Below are 17,928 nucleotides of genomic sequence, written 5' to 3'. Positions count from 1 at the left end.
TTCAGAACCCTTTTCCCTTTCTAGGGGCACCCGGCAAGGATGCCTCCTGTCACCCCTATTGTATGCTTTGGCAATGGAACCCCTAGCCATAGCGGTTAGGAACGACCCGGAAATCACGGGAATACGGTGCGGAGAGTGTGACTTTAAACTCTCCCGATTTGCAGACGACATACTGAGTTACCTAACCAATATTCAAGAATCCCTACCCCGGCTGTTCGATCTCATACACCACTTTGGTTCCTTCTCTGGGTTGAGGATAAACACATCTAAATCAAGTATCATGCCCATCGGCCCGAGGGATCGAGACATCGGGAGCAATACCGATATTCTGGGGGTCAGAATTGAACGAGAATCCACTAGGTACCTGGGCACCACCATCCCCAGAGATCTATCACAACTATACCAGTGCAACTTCCCGGGGATCCTCGCTCAGGTCAGTAGCGACCTCAAAAGATGGGCACCCCTCACTCTTTCTTGGCTGGGGCGCATGGTCACGGTGAAGATGAATGTCTTGCCACGCCTCCTCTACCTTTTCGCAGCTCTTCCCGCTGTGATACCCGAGACCTTTTTCGAGGTGCTTCAGTCCTGTATCCTCCATTTTATTTGGAGGGGTAGGAGGCCGAGGGTTAAGACCTCCACCCTGACCCTCCCAAAGTTTCATGGTGGTTTTGGACTCCCCGACTTCCGGCTCTATTATAAAGCAGCTCAGCTCAGGGTGATGTTGGAGCATATGCGGGACGACATGGGAACATACTGGACATATGTTGAGGACATTCACGCCCACCCGAAAAAAGTTAGGGATTTTTTTTGGGCCTCTCCTAAGGTTCTCCCTTCTCAGCTCAGAACGCATCCTACCCTGGCAGCCCTGTGGGCGCTATGGAAACCCAGTAAAGCTAATAAACAATTGTCCACTTGGCCTTCCCCGCTGTCCTCGCTCTGGGGCCCCCCCATCGACCTGGGCACAAGGGGTTTCCAAGACACTCAAGCCTGGTCAGATATGGGCTTGGAAAGAGTCTCCCAGCTCTCACGTGAAGAGGGCTTCATAGAGTATGATAGCCTGATCGAGGCTCTGGTAGATAGACCCCCCACAGTCTTCGAATACCTACGATTGAAGGGGATATTGTCCCAACCTCGGTGGTCCGAACAGCTTAGTCGCCCCCTCACTTCATTTGAATCCATACTGGCTAAAAGTACATCACGAAAGGGTTCGTTGTCCAAGTTTTATGGTGTATTGATAACGTCAGACCTAGAGGGCAGACAACCCTTCAAACGCATATGGGAAGAGAGGTTGGGGATGCCATTGGATGATCATACCTGGAGGGCTGTTTTTAAATGTATCTTTACAGGTTCCCTGTATACGGCTGCCATGGAACATAGCTTTAAAATCCTCCACTCTTGGCATCGCCCCCCGGCCTTGTTGTCCAAGATGTTTCGGGATGTGTCCCCCTTCTGCCCTAGGGGCTGCCACCAATGGGGAACCTGGTTTCACATGTGGTGGGGTTGTCCGGTTATACAGGTTTACTGGTCGGAACTACTTAGCTGGATCAAGGATATTGAGGGGTTCGGCCCGTCCCTACACCCGTTAGAAATCTTACTGGGCACCCCCTTGCCGGAGACGGAAGCAAATGTGTATCCCAAGGTCATTGGTGCCATGCTGCGAGCAGGGAGGTTGGCGCTCTCTCAAAAATGGAAGAGCGTCTTGGCCCCCTCCAAGGAGGAATGGCTCTGCAAACTCAGGGTGATATTTTCATATGAAAAACTTACTGCAATAGCCCATGATACCATGACTGATTTTGTACAAGAATCGGCTGCAGTTCTTTTGTATGATGACTGTGTTTCCATGCGCTTGCAGAAGGGATATTGAGCTGGATTGAACATGGTACACTTCCTCATACCCCTCATAGACCCGGTCTAGCCTTTGCTCAATTGTTTCTCAGCTGCACCCCACTGTCTCAAGTGATACTCTTAATAATCAAGTGGTTAGCAAGTGTTCTCCCCTATATTTCAATAAGTTCGCAACACCTCTAAACTTGGCATGTTAACCGTTTGGGGGGTGGGGTGGGAGGGGGGAAATGGGAAAGGGAGTTAAGGTAAAGTAAAAGAAAATGCTACTGACAATGTGATTCATATTGCTGTTTTTGCCGGTTGGGTCGGCCATCCTGCCCAACCTTATTTGTATATTGTCAATAAAAAACAAATTTGAAAAAAGAATTCAAAATGTCTTGTCCCCTCTGCAGTTATGGCTGTACATTGAGTAAACCAGCTTCTTCAGCGAGCCTTCGATCTTGCAAAGTCTACATCCCATACTTTCTGGGCCAGTCCTGGCTCCACCTGAGAAAACATCCCTTGTTTCAAAGAGTTTCCATCTTTAGTATGGATCTGGAAATGTCCTTAAATATTCAGGGACATTACCCATACTTCTTATTTTCTTCGAAAGGCTGTGAAGCAGTTTCTATTTGTTTTCTTCATCACTCGTTACAATCCAGTCTAATGTCCACAGCTTTTTCTTAACCTTAATTGGGTTTGACAGCAGTTCTACCAGCGAGGAGCCCAACTGCCTGAACAGGGCTCTACAGACTGTATCCCACTTTACCATTACAGTTCCTGTGCCAATTTTTATTAACCAAGATCTAGGAGGGGTTCTCTTTCATACATTTCCCAAAGATGTTAAGAGTTTTCAAGTCTACCGATGCTTTCAGGGAGATTAGTCCCAACTCCCTTCTAATAATCTGAATCGGGACTGCTCTTGGGAGAGCTAGAGTTTTTTTTTCTACAAAATGCACCCTCAAAGGTGGCCCAATGCTTATTTGGAAACCAAAGCAATTCTTCTGCTCCATAAATCAAAGTAGGGATCACTTTTGTTCTATACATCTCTATTAGTGGCAGCATTGAGTACCAGCAAAACCTGTGTTTCAGGATTAAAGCTTGATTCACCATGGTAGTTGATTTCCCTTTGAAGACATAGAAATGATGCATCTCACTGTGCTGTTTCAGAATTGTCCACCCAGGTACTTAAAAGAGCGCACAGGCTTAATCACCACAGGTCCCAGGCGGCATTCATAATTCTGTTTCCTCCTTCCTCTCTCCTTTTTCAGTGTTAGAATCTTTGTTTTGGCGATGTTCAATTGGAGATAATTTTGCAGGGCATATTCGTTTAGTCTTTTCAATTGCCTTTGTAGGTCTATTGACATTTTATCGGGAAGGCCTAGATCATCCACATACAGTAGTCGGGCAACATTTACTCCACCAAACTTTGGCGGGAAGCATCTGGTTTCTTCCAAGAAGATTGCAAGATCGGAGATATAACAGTAGGTATCTCTTCACTTTCCGATCCGCTGATATTTAGCAGGACTCTAATGTTGGTATCCATGTGAAGGACCCTTAGTTGATCCACAAGATCTTATAGACAATGCCAGTCTGACAGTTTATTCCACAGTCGATGCCTGTTGATACTGTCAAACGCTTTTTTAAAGTCCACAAAGGCTAGGTGGATTCTGCACTTTGTCTTTTGAAATGGAGAGGAGAAAAATCGGGGGCGTTGTCCCCAATCCTTTTATGAACCCTGCCTGGAAGACGTCATTTTGGCCTTCTTTGTGTGACCAAATGTTCAATCACCTTAATAATAGTGCTGCATAGAGTTTCCTCATCACTTCCAGAAGGGGGATAGGCCGATATTTGTTTGGGTTATTTCTGTTGCAACTCTTAAATGTCGGTATCACATTCACCGATTTCCATGAGGCAGGGACGTTTTGAGCTGTCAGCCCATTCTCCAGTATCAGGCCCAACAATGTGGCCAATTGTTCAGGATTTTCTTTCAAGATCATATTTGATAGGCCATATGGGCTTGGCGCATGAGAGGCATTGGAATGGTTTATCATGTTTAGCAACTCTTCATGATCATATAAGAAAAAAAAAAGATTAAAGATACATTTGGAGGCTTCACCACTTTTAGAGATGGAACAGCGTGTAAAGATCTAAATAATTGTATCCAGTCTGCCTCTGAGACTCTGTTTATCTGTAGTTGTTTTTTAAATTGTCCTGTCGATTTGATGGGGCCCAGATTTCAGCTGAGCTCTTTTTACTTATGGCTTTCATAATCTTCTGCGCATCTTGCTGGATTATAATACTTTTATAGCCAGTGAACCAGTTTTTTATACCTGTTACTTATCTTTCTGATCTCTTTCTCCGGGTTCATGTGAACAATCCTCTTGACCAAACGGGTCACCTTCCTTACTTCACACCTTTTCCCGGCTACGCATTGATCATATAAGAGCTGATGCCTTTGCCTACTTGGTTTATTGTGTACATTTTTTACCATGAAAGTCGCCAAGATGGGGGTGTAATTAACCATACTTTTTTTTAATGCTGTGCCTCTCATTAGATTTAAACACATTTTAGATTAATACATTGATCATACATTAATAACAAGTTAAATTAGAATCATTATGCCCAAGGGCCGCTTTGTGTGCTTTATAAATGTAAATAAATGAATAAGAAAAATAAAAAAAATCAAGCTATGGTTCATTGTATGTTCACATCAAGTGAATAACATAAAGAAAAAAAAAACATACTATTCAAGGCCTTTATTCAAAGCCATTTAAATCTGAATTAAGTAAATCCTGTTAACAGGGCGTCAACCACTATGGCCTATGAGGCCGGGTCAAGCTTCTTTATTGTCCTCTGCCAGACATGAAAGGCTGGTTCTACAAATATCAGGGCTTGAGCTCAAATAATTGTGGCCCAGAATTGATCAGAAGTGTGCACGCAAATTACATGATATGCCTTGCTGTACTCTAGGCTCAAGGCCCCACACTGAGTCAGTATGTGGTGAATGGTCTCCATTTGTTTGCCGCACAATCTGCATATTCTTTCAGTTCTGTGGATACCAACCCATGCTGTTGTGATTTCAAATTAACTATACTTACAGAACCTTGCCTGTTCATTACATGGGTTCGTAACAGAAATGTGTCAATTGTTTTCTCCACTGCTCCTCTGGTCATTTTTAGTCTGCATCCATTATTTATAGCCTCCAGCTGTATATTCATGTCATGGGCATGTTTCTCTGTCTCAACGGTCCACCTCATTTTTAGCATATTGTGGTCGCTGGCTCTAACAAGGACTACCTCAAACATGTCTTTGGGACCAATCAGATCTCTAGACATGAATATGAAGTCAATAACCGAGGTATGTGAACCACCACCCAGGTCGGATGTCAATGCTTGTCTTTATCCAAGTGGCTATTCAGAATATGGAGGCCTCGACTCTCCATTAAATCCATCCATAGTAAACCTCTCTGAATGTGGGGGTTTCGACCAGCTGGCTCATTGTCAATCAATTTTCCATTTACTTCATACATGTCAGGTTCAGATCACTGCATAGGATTATTGACGAGCGCTCTATAGACTATGTGTCGCTGATCATTTCTCTGACTTGCTCAATCATCTCTGTTGCCCCTGTTCCGAATGGATTCCAATAAATATTTATTATTGTCATGTGACCATCATTTATGAGGGTGGTTTTCTGGATGTAGGGACCTCTGTTGGTGTAGGTGTCTACTTCAAACCTGTTCCTGCTTCTAATTAGGGTCAGGAATCCCACCCTGGGCGGCCGGCTCCCCCCGTCACTTGCGGGGTTTATACAATGACAAATCCATCCATTACGAGTTTTGGTCTTAACCAGGTTTCTTGGAAATAAACAGAGGCTAAGTCAGACCAGTTTATTTCCCCTTCTGTGAACAAATGAGAGAAAGCATGTGTGTACCAAGAGGCTAATGACAGTTGGATCCTTTTTGACACTTAAGGGCTCAGCTAATAGTTTACTCTGCTTGTTAAAGCGACTGTCAGCCAGGCCCATGATTACTCCTCAGGGAACTCTGAAGGATTCTGATTTTTTTTTACAGTCCTCCGTTCTAAGGCTGGTATTCCTTGTTGGAATATCATTCACGTTAGAGCCATCCTTAGTTGACTTTGATTGCGACCTTCGTGAAAAGAATGTTGGGGATTGGACACTGATGAAGTATCAATCTCAGCTCCTTGCGCCTGTCAGGACTTGCTTCTTCCTGGCGCATAGGCAGCACAAACGCCTACCTCCCCGTTGGGTCTTGGCACCTGTGAGAGGTTAATACAGGCCACCTTGACCCTTCGGGGAAAGAGGGTTAGGGTCTGTTGAGTGGATAGGTAAGGGAGGTCAGGAACACAGGGAAGAGGGTTAGGAAGAAGTTGTGGATAGGTTTGGGGGTGATTAGGTTCACATGCTCCTTAGCTCCTGCTCCTGGATCTGGCGTTCTCCGCCCTTACACTCCTGCTCTCTCGCATTCACACCATATGCCAGAAGGTAGACCAGGGCCTTTATGCTGGAGCCCTAAACCAGTTTGTAAACCTTTGCATCAACTCAAGTAAGGCTTAGACACAATCCCCACATTACACCATGTAGGAATTAAAACACTGCATTGCTTCATGCAGAAACAACTGGGACAATAACACTAACCCCCCATACAATATGTGTCCCCTTTACAAGGAAGAAACCATAAATGCACTTAGCTTCGGTTTTCAAGATCAGTCTTTTCTGGCCTTTTCGTGTTGGCTGGCCACTGCAGCGTTCACAACCTCGTTAGACACTGCAAGGAGCAAGGAAAATGTCAGTACGAGCATGCATATACATGCGTGAGCCTGTCTGGGGTTAATTCTCTAGTTTAGTTACTCCGCCTAACGGATTCACAGTTTCGGGTGCATGCAACTACACGCTTCGTCTTAGAACACTATCGAGTGTTATTAGTTCTGTCTCATGCTTGGTTAATAGAGCGCCATGCATTTTCTGTTTCTATCGTTCACGGTTCCTGAATGCCAATAACTTCAGGACATAGTTCCGTAAAAGCTGTGCCCTTCGGTAGTGGAGAGCTGCTTGCATGCGTAGGAATGAAAGCGCACTTATCTTAAACAGTATGCGGGGCCTGGGGTGTGTCTGCAGGCAGTGGGTGGATGCCCTGCGAAGGCTTGCCAACGGAGCTCTGAGTTGCACATCCTTCCTCTCTGCTGGTCGGAATTGCAAGTGGCGCCTTTGGGCGTGGCTCAAGCATGTGCATTGGTGCGGACGTGGCTGTCCACATCCCAGCAGGCCTGTGTTGCGCACGGCCTTCTGGGAATCGTAGTGCTCGAGCTGTTCTCTGTCCCAGGGCCATGGATCTGCAGAAGGGATGGAGAATACACCTGGAGTACTGGGTGGGAAGATTTCTACAACCTGTGAGGGCGGCTACCACCCTCCTGGTCCCTTCACTAGCCCTAACCCTGACAGCGCCATTGTTTCTATTACATTTTTCCAGGGTACAAACTTAACCAGCTCTATGTGTCCATCTTTAACCCCTGTGGGATCTTTGATGCTGTCGAAGAGGAGTCATCTGTTGTCCAGTTGGTCAAGTCCATTACGTTGAAACCCAGTAAGAGGAAACTCGGTTCTGAGGTTAACATAAAGTTCTTAACCATGATTGAGCGAAGGTGTAAATATACTAGGTCCAAACTATCTTCTTGTGTAAACTCAACTATGACAAAGTTGTTGGTGTTAATTTGACGTAATGCTGGCACACAGTAACATAGCCTGAGCACATTGAATCCATTTATAATGAATTCATCCTCTGTTCTTCGACTCTTTCAAGTCTAAGATAGTGTGAATAATCTCTCTACAAGGGTTTATATTGAGACCTAGTATCCATGTCTGTTTTGTCAAGCATTGTCCCAAATCATACCTGATTCCCCTTTTTTCTATCTTGGTGATCACTCAGGCTTTTCATTTAGGTATTGGCAGTAAATATGTTCGCTGGCCTGTCGAAAACCTTCCAGGTTTACTGGTTTGGTCCTCTTTACAAGGGAATCTTCTTTGCTTCTGTCAGGGAGAGACGCCTTGTTCCAACTGTGATTGCGAATCGGTACCTGGGTGATTGGTCTACCTAATTCTCTGATTTTCTCATCCTCTAAACTTGGTGTCTGCTATCACCCTCTTTTCTGCCAAAGTTAGGAATGGTTTAACAGGTCCCATATCGCTAGCTTCAATTGACCTTGGAGATGGAGGTTGGATTACAAGTGAGCACAGAGTATCCTTTAGTTCTTCAATGAGGATCTCCTCTCCCTCATCCATTGAGTAAATAGAAAGATTTAGAAGCACATTCAAAGAGTCAAGCTCCGTATAGTCCTCGCTCAGGGCTTGGTTAAGCTGCTCCCCCGTATTCAGGTCTAGATTTTTAGGCGTGTTCAATGCAGTGCTTTCTAATAGATTTTTTTCATGTTTGTGGGAGTGTCAGCATCCTCAAGACTTGGCCATCAGGGGTTGTCTTTGCTGTTGATTAGTGCCTGACCTTAACGGACCTCTCTTCCATTTTTGAGCAAAGAGTGCATATGCTTTTAGTGCTGCCGCCTCTATGTTTGTCTTAAGTTTCAACACTCTCTCTGATAGCATAGGAGCAATGTTATTTTCCAATATGTCATCTGTCAGGGTTTCAACCCTATGGGGGTTACGCCCCTGCTCCTTGTCTGCTGGACTTGGGTTATCCTTCTCATGATTTTCCACGTCTATGTTTGTCTTAGTTTTCGACACCATCTCTGACGGCATAGAAGCAAGGTTCTTTTCCAATATGATATATGCCAGGATTTTAATCCATTGGGGGTTACGCCCATACTCCTTCTCCGTTGGGCTTGGATTATCCTTCTTGTGGGTTTCCACCCTCACTGGTGATGTTCTTTTGGTTTTTGGGGCTTTCTTGGTCGCTTATTGGCTGGTTGACTCTCAGGGCCGCTGGAGCTGAAGTAGAGAGCCATCTGGTTATGGAGTCCTGCTCTGCACATGATCTCACTTTGAACTTGGCATATCTCTGTCATGGTCTGTTTCGGAATCTCGTGTGAGAATATAACCTCCCCATCTTCGGTTTTTCAATCTTCTTTTCTCTGAATTTAAATCTCCACTTCCTCGTTCCCTTGCCTCTGTCCACCTGGTTTTCTTCCATTGCCTTTGTCGCAGGTAGCAGGTTTTAGAGCTTCCCAATAAGATCAAAGGATGTGCATTTAATCTAAAAAAACAGAACTGATTTGTTGGTTGTAGTATGCTGCTAGATGTATCATCTTCACATGTATATTCCTCCTCATAAGAGGTGGGTGTTAGAATAAATAAATGCATATAATTAAATAATCATGCAATAAATAATCACAAACATGATATAGATATTTATCATACTATTTTCGTTTTTTTGTATAATCCATATATGTAATGAATGTATTTATGTTAAGCATACATTACATCACATATCTGCAGAGAACAGAGGCAAAGAGATGTAAATGTATTCAATTGAGGAATAAGAGTGAAGTTGTTATTCAACTTCAGACCAACATTATTTAGAATGGAAAACAGGGGTGGGCCAACACTCAGAATAGAATGACAGAAATTAGAACACCAGAGGGAACCATAACCACCAAAAACAGTAATCTTAGTTTAGTGCAAGAGAGGGGGCAGATATTTAAGATTATTCCAGTTAAATACTGAGGAGAGGTAATACTGAAAGGAAACAACAGTAGACAACTGCTTCCCATACATGATGATGGATGTGGACCTGGGTGCCATCAGCTCAAGTAAAAATGAAGGCAACAAAGGCAGCAATAAGAGCATCTGAAAGATGCACTTAAAGATTAAACAGAAGAGAAGTTCCTGAGGACCACCACAGGTTAGGGGTGAGTTGGCAAGGAATAAGGAAAAGGGAGATTGATTGTCAATAGTCAGAAAGGAAAGCAAATACCATGAAAAAAGAACCAGAAATTCCAAAGCAATAAAGATTGTCAAAAATAATATGTTGGTTGATGGATTTGAAGGCCTACATCTGATGGAGTATGATAAGGCCATTGACACTGCCAGGATCAGTCACCAACCTAACATCATACGGGAGTGCCAGCAGGACAGATTACATGCCACAGTCAGGATCATGGAGATGATCTGGTGCCTTAGGGTCTATCTTTACAGCTGTTCATATTTGGTATCCTGGACTGGTAACTCTTTAATTTGCAAAAAACAAGAGAGGTCATGGGAGTCCCTCTGCCAGACATTAGTCCTGGATACGAGAGCCTTAACCAGTTTCTTTAACTCACTATCTTTCACAGAGGAGAAATATCCCAAACATATCAGTCTTTGTCCTGCCCAGGGGCAGTCCAGCACCGAAATGCTAGGCAATTCTCCTCTGAACAAGAGTACCAACAGCAACCCCAGACATGTGTTTCGCTCTGGTTGGACCTCATCAGTAGGGAGGAGCTGTGCCTCTCTAAGAATAGTGAGCAAGGGGTCCACGTCTGGATTCCCACCGTAACTTAGGGTGAGACCCAAAGTTACTTAAATATGCAAAAAACAAGGGGGGTCCTGGGAGTCTCTTTAATTTACTGTTACCTCCTGGCACTTCTGTCCCAGTTTGTAATGTGGATCCTCATTACTAGGTTCTTGATCTCTCCTATATTCCTTTTTTATATCCAACCCTCCTCAATGTTCTGTTTTTTTGGCTTGATCTTCAACTACAATACAGACAATGCTGATCTCGTTCTTCCTTTCTCTTTTTTTCCCAACAAAGTACACACTTCTATTCCTGGCGGTCTGCCATTAAACACAGGAACTAACTTTCCTTATCTCAGCTCTTCAAGACCTGAAATTCCCCACTTCCTCTCTTCCACTGTCGTCTTACATCCACAACTGTGATGTTATTTTAGATCCCTCGCTGTCCTCTTCTGCACACAATTCACGCACATATATCTGCTGCTTTTAGCCCTTTAATCTTAAAACAATTATCATGTTTACTCTTGTCTTGACATTGCTGCCTTGGCACGCTTTTCTATCCAATCCATCTTCAACTCTGCTTTCTGAGTTTTTCTAGTTCACCTCGAATACCCACATTCTCCCTTACGTACCTAGCTCTGCAGACTCTGCTTTACTTTCTGTGCTTTACTTTCCTACATCAATACCAATAGTCCTGTACAAGTTTAAAAGTATTCATAGTCTTGCACATCTCTTTCTCCTGTTCTTCTTTATACACTCTGTACTCCCCCACTCAATTAATGTGCTCTTCTCCTTGTCCCGATTTCTAGTAATCACATTTCACAGGTTACATGCTGTAACCCTTTATTGATGAGGTAATGATGTAAAAAATGCCCCATTAATGGTGATCAATAATTGTTTTAATTCTTGCCTCAAAATGCATAAAAAGAATTGGGGAATGTAGAAGATTTCACTCATTTTCATCTGTTACGTAGATCTGTATGATTCCAGGTCATGCTGTCCCTTCATTTTTCCCCCTTTCAGAGTTTCATAATAATCCTTGGGGATTAGTAATTATGTTACAGACATTTGGATGAGCGCACGTACACCCGAGGGCATCTTGGCGCTGAGGGGGCAAGATGAAACTACAAAATATCATTGCAATGTCTCTCACTGCAAGATGTTTGAATCACAGTAATCCTGGTGCTCTATGAAATGTGCAAAGAGCAAAAACGTGATTGAGACTCTCTCAAGTGGGCCTGAGTACATAGAGTAGGCTATTATAGTTTAAACAGTGTCTCGCGTTGTATACATTTTTATTCTGGGTAAAACTGCAATCAGGCAAAATTATTGTTTAATGAAAAAATGACTGCCTTTCTCTTTCTCTGCAGAACAATATGCGCTGTACTGGTGCGGTCTACTTAAAGACCCAAATGGACCCTTTGCGAAATGCCACAATGTTGTAAATCCAAAGTGGTTTTACAAGGTACAGTACAATTCTCGTTTTCCAAAGGAAATGTAAGTTTATGTATTTTGGCTTTTTATGGAAACTGTAGCCTGATGATGTGCAATTGAGTCCGAAACCCCCAAAGTCAGTATATCGGTGATTAAGGATGAGCATTATTTCACCTCTGCTTTTTATTCCCTTTGATGCAGAGAGAGTCGACAGAGGGTGTTGTGATGCTTGCAGGGTAGAATCTGGATATATTGGCATTATCGCTTTCCTTTTTTGGTGAAGAAAACCTACTAACCCGCCCTGCATTTATTCATTGGAGCTCCTCCTTTTACAGCTATTGCACACACAATTGTGAACATATTCACAATATCATGTAATACCCTAAAATGTCAATCTGATAAGGTAGAGAATTTAGAAGGAAACACACTAAAATTGGACAAAAGGCCTGTCTTTGATTGCATAGCATTTTGAGAGTCAGCATTGGATGCAAATGGATTGTAAATTAAATAGTTGCTGCATATGTACCTATATCGTGTAAATCAACACTGGAGTTTTTTCTCTCACTTTGCTGTATCTGAGTGAGTCTGAGATATTTCGACTGTCCAATGCTTCTAAAAAACTACAAACCATACACCACTGTCTTTCACCCATGTGGTAATCCTTTACTGCTTGCTGTCCTACTGTTTTTTTCAAAGGCATTGACCTATTGGTCAACATCCTACTTTGCCAACGTTCCAGTCCATCTACATTGTGCAGTCTATATTTTTTGATGTTTGTAACCATACATTTGATGTGTGTACTACTAAGAATGTGGCTGAAACGGCCCTAACATCTTGATTGACGTGATCATAAACATTTTCAAGAAAAATGTAGCTTGGTGGTTTAGGAATAGACCGAGAATTGGGTAACTGCGGGGTTCTTCTTACTCCTAGAAAAAGAAGAGTAAGTCTGGAGTAAAAAAAGATCATATACTGTTACATTTGTTGTGAGTTCGAGAATACCTCTCCAGGAGTAACTCAGAGTGACTGTTGGTATCTTCTTTGTTAATTGGTTGAAATGTTTCTAACCTATGCAGTGTTTTGATGAAAAAGATGGCAATGGTGCAGGGAAATTGTGGAAATGATCATAGTCGAGTCCAATGTATTGCCTTTTAAGGGAGAGTCCAGCTGGTGGTTTTTCTTATTAACACACTTTACTTACGTATTTAATTAGTTCTCTTGATTTATTGCCTGCATACATTTAAAATCTTGTCACTTATAGTTTTAATAATGAAAAGGAAAGAACTGGTATAACCTGTTGATTTTCCTAGAGAGACCATCAGCATTTTGGCGATGACATCCTGCTCTGTGCTCAATGGTGAAGTTAAACCCTTGCAGGCAGATTGACCATCTCAGAAATTTTGGATTTTCCTCTTTCATTTGCATTAACCATCCCAAGGGTTGGTGGTCAGTTTGAATGACAAAAGTAGATCCATACAAGTATGGTCTAAACTTCTTCAAAGACCACACAATGGCATACATTCATGCTCTATGGTTGCCCACCTTGTTTCTCGTTCCTTCAGTTTCCTACTGATGAAGCAATTGGGGTGCTCCCTAACTTTGTCATCCAGTTGACTGAGGACTGCACCTATACCTGTATTGGATGCATCTGTCTGCTCAATGATGGGTTGGTGATAATCAGGAGCTCTCAGGACTGAAGCTTGACAAAGGGCTTTCTTCAGGTTTTCAAAGGCTTGAGTGCACTCCTCCTTCCATCTAACCTTTTTAGGGAATTTCTGAGAGCAGATCACATTCAAGGGAGAAGCTATGGTCCCATAGTTCTCTTTGAAATTCCTGTACTGCCCAGTGAGACCCAGGAAAGCTCTCACTTGGGTTTGAGTAGTAGGGGTGGCCCCGTTTTGTACAGCCTGTACTTTGCTAGGCAATGGCCTTATTTCACCTCCTCCTACCTGATGACCAAGGTAGACCACTTTGCTCTGACCAATTTGACATTTACTTGCCTTTATGTAAGTGATCAATATTTTCTTTCCATGTAGGGCTGAACACTGCAATGTCATCCAAGTATGCCATGCAGAAGTCCTCTATCCCATTCAGAACTTGATTGACCATCCTTTGGGATGTAGCAGGTGCATTCTTTAGTCCAAAAGGCATAACCTTAAACTGGTTGAGGCCTGCTGGGGTTGAAATGCTGTTTTCTCCTTGGCATGGTCTGTCAGGGCTATTTGCCAATAGCCTGACGTCAGATCAAATGTACTGAGGTACTTGGCTGAACTAAGCCTATCCACCAGTTCATCTGTCCTTGGCAAAGGATGAGCATCAGTCTTAGTGACTGCATTTAGAGCTATATAGTCCACACATAATCTCAACTTGAATCCTGCCTTTGGTACTAGAACAACTGGACTAGACCATGGACTTGTAGAGGGCTCTATAAGCCCGAGATCAAACATCTTGTTTACATCCCTTTGATGTGGGATCTAACATGTTCTGACATTCTGTAACCTCTGCTTTTCACAGGTAAACAGTCACTAGTGAGAATATCATGCTGGCCCCAATGGGTCAAGCCTGGTGAAAGTGAAAACAGGAAGGCAAACTGATTTAACAGAACTTTGCACTCCTCTTGTTCTTCAGAAGTCAGTTGAGAAGAGAGATTGACTCCGTCTATTTTCTCATCCAAAGTTTGGCCTCTGAGGAGGTCAGGTAGAGGTTCACTCCCCTCTTCCTCTTGAGCTGAAGCTAGAAGCAAAGCTCCCACTTCTGGTCTCGAGACATATGCCTTCAAATGGTTGGTGTGAAAGACTCTGGGAGCCTCCTTAGGTCTGCCTATGTCCACCAAATAGTTCACCTCTCCAAGTTTGCCCACAACCTTGAAGGGTCCTATCCATTTGTCCTGCAAATCCCTCTGCCTTGTTGGCACCATAGCTAATACAAGCTGGTCTTGAGTAAACTCAACCATGCTGGCCTTCTGGTCATGCCAATGTTTGACCAGAGCCTGACCCGCTTTTAAGTTATCACTAGCTTCTGCAATCATGTGTGACATTCTCCTCCAGAGACCTATCATATAGTCAGTCACTCTGACTGGCTTGGGGGAAGGAGCACTCTCTAACCCCTCCTTAATCAGGGCCAATGGACCTCTGACAGGATGGCCATCGAGAAGTTCAAAGGGACTATAACCAACTCCCTCCTGAGGGACCTCCCTATAAGCAAATAGAAGGCATGGCAGTAGAAGGTCCCACTTTCTTTAAAGGGGTTCCTCTAAAGCACTTATCATGCTCTACATAGTATAATTAAACCTCTCTACCAGCCCATTTGTTTGTGGATGGTAGGCTGTAGAGAACTTGTAAATGATGCCACAGTTTTTCCACATGGCTTGCATGTAGTGGGACATAAAATTGGATCCCCTGTCGGATATCACTTCCTTAGGATACCCTACCCTGATAAAAATACCATGTAGCGCATTAGCCACAGCCTGAGCCGTAACAGTTTTCATAGGTATGGCTTCTGGGTATCTTGTAGCATGGTCTACTACAACCAGGATAAACCTGTTCCCTGAAGATGTGGGAGGGTCAAGGGGACCAACAATGTCGATGCCCACCCTCTCAATAGGAACTCCCACCACTGGGAGAGGCACCAGCTGTGCCACATTCTTGGCTCCACTCTTGCCATAGGTTTGGCAAGTGTGACAGCTCCTACAGAAGTTGTCAACTTCTGAACCCATTTTAGGCCAGTAGAAGTAGAGGGAGAGCATTCCCTTGGTCTTTTTGAAACTCAAGTGACCAGCCAAGGTATCTCATGGGCCAACTGTAGGAACTGGAGTCTGTTGGCAAGGGGCACTACAATTCTTTTGCAGTCCACAGGGATAGACTCACTAGGTTCACTGTACAAGAGGCCATCTTCCCACCTTAACCTATGCTTTCCAAATTCTTGCCCATCAAGTTGGTTAGCAGCCTGTTGTCGAAGAACCTAGAGAGTGGGACACTCTCTTTGTCCTCTGCTGAAGTCTGTCCTGTTGGGTTCACCTTCTGCCAGTAAAGACCGCAGCTCAGGATGGTCAACAGGGTCAAGATCTCCAACTAAAACAGTGTCTTCTTCCAGAGCTGATTCTTCAGAAACTGGCTCAACCACACAAGGTTGTACCTCACACTCTGCCTCAGCAGGTGGAGGAGTCACAGGTGTGACCTTGGACATTCTTGGGGATGTCCTTGTTGGCAGCAAAGGGGTGCTGTCTGACTTTTTCCTTGAGGTCTTGGGTTTCCCCTTTGCCTCATTCGTTCTAGAAATAGCAGTGAGCAACTCCTGTGGAGTGGGAGTGATAGTTTCCTGTATCAACTCCTCTGGAGAGCCTCTCAAGGTCCTCTCCCTTGCAGGCCTAGTGAGCTCCTGTCTCCTTTTACTGGGAGGTCTGGGGGTGCTTGACACAAATCCAAGAGTTTTCAGGTCATTACCCAACAGGACTCTCCCATGCACTTCAATCTGCACACTAACAGGTATTTTGACAGTCAAATCATTACACTGGATGAGAGCTGGTAACTGGGGAAGCATTTGCACAGTGCCTCCAGCTAACTTGGTGAGGCGTTTCGGTGCCTTAGCAACATCCTCCACCTTGAAAAATGATTCATCCACCACAGTTATGCTGGCTCCAGTGTGTCTGATGGCAGGAGTCTCCTGGCCATTCACAAGAACACTATCTTTATAATACTCTTTAGTATTATCTGGGATGGAATTATAGACATCTAAATTCTGTTGTTCCCACAAGCCCAGGGACACTAAAGAAACACTAGCTGAGACTCTCATGGGTTCATCAGCCAGTAGGTGAAGTTTCCACTTGCCACAGGTACTTCTTCCTCCGGGGAGAAGGCTAAGGAGACAGTGTGGATCCCTGAAGGTTTACCCTTACATCTGGGATCCCCTTTCATATGGTCAGTTGACCCACAAACATAACATTTCCCACATGTCTTGATGGATGGGGGTTTGTTCTGGCCTCCATCTGGTTTGGGTCCAGATGGTGCACTAGCCGGATTTGGTTTCCCTTGGGGTTTACCCTTATGTTGCTGTTTGTGGCCCTCTTTTGGATTATAGGTATTACAATTTTCCTTGTTATCTTTCTCTGGCTGCTTTCCCTCATCCTTCTTCTGAGTTGCCCCAGAATCCTTGTGAGTAGCCCTGTTGGCAACCCACAAGTCAGCAGCCTTAGCTAATTTCTTTGGATCTATCTCCCTAGAATCAGCCAAATGCTGTCTGAGCTCAGGACAGCATGCATCTTCAATTGACTCCAACATAACAAGATGTCTCATACCTTCATAAGTGTTTACTCTGTAACCCTTAACCCAACCATCTACGTTTTTCAAACATTCACATACCCAGGTAGCCCAAGGGGTACCATCATGCTTTTTGAGGGTCCTAAACCTCTTAAGGTACTGGGAATCTAGCAATTAAAGCTAGCTTCACACACTGATAGTTCATCCTATCCACCTCCCCCAACTCCATCATAACATCAGATGCAACAATGGGTAGCCTAGAGAAGAGCCAGGGAAGCAACTGATTCCTGTAAGACCCTGAATCCCATGGTTATACTCAAACATTGCCAACCAATCCAAAATATCAAGCTTAACCTCATACATACCCACAATTTCTTTAGGCATACAGGGTCTCTTAGGACTGGAAGACCTAGAAGACTCTGGGAGAGAAGCATTTTCAAGAGATAACCTTTTCATTTCTAGTTCATGGTTCAACTCCATTTCTCTGAGTTTAAGTTCTTGTTGTTTTTGTTAAATTTGAGCATTTAAACGTTTGAATTCCAATTCAAGCCTCATTGTTTCCAGAGCAATGAATTCAGGACTGAGTGTAGAACCTGATGGGGTCCCAGTGGACAAAGGTTGAGGTTGCTGATGAGACAAGGGAGCAGTGAGGCCTACATTAGGAGGCACATTTTCTTCCTCTAACTAATCAATAATAGACACATTATCCTCATTATTTTCCACATTTGCTGGAGAGTCAGGTATTTCAGACCCACTCCCCAGACTTTGGTTCTTCAACATCTTTTCAATCAATTCAGACTTTTTGCCATTGGCAGGGAATTGTGCTTTCTCTACACAGATTTTTTTTTTTAAATAATCCACAGTTTAACTAAGGAGGGTCTCCTGACTGCAGCTTTCCATATCAGACATGATTAACATTGCTTTTTAGTGATGTTAGCCTTGTGGTTAG

This window comes from Ambystoma mexicanum, chromosome 11, assembly GCF_040938575.1.
Source record: "Ambystoma mexicanum isolate Mex_15411 chromosome 11, UKY_AmexF1_1, whole genome shotgun sequence".
In the NCBI taxonomy this organism is placed as follows: Eukaryota; Metazoa; Chordata; class Amphibia; order Caudata; family Ambystomatidae; genus Ambystoma; species Ambystoma mexicanum.
The sequence above is the reverse complement of the archived record's forward strand: the minus strand, read 5'-3'. Positions refer to the sequence as shown.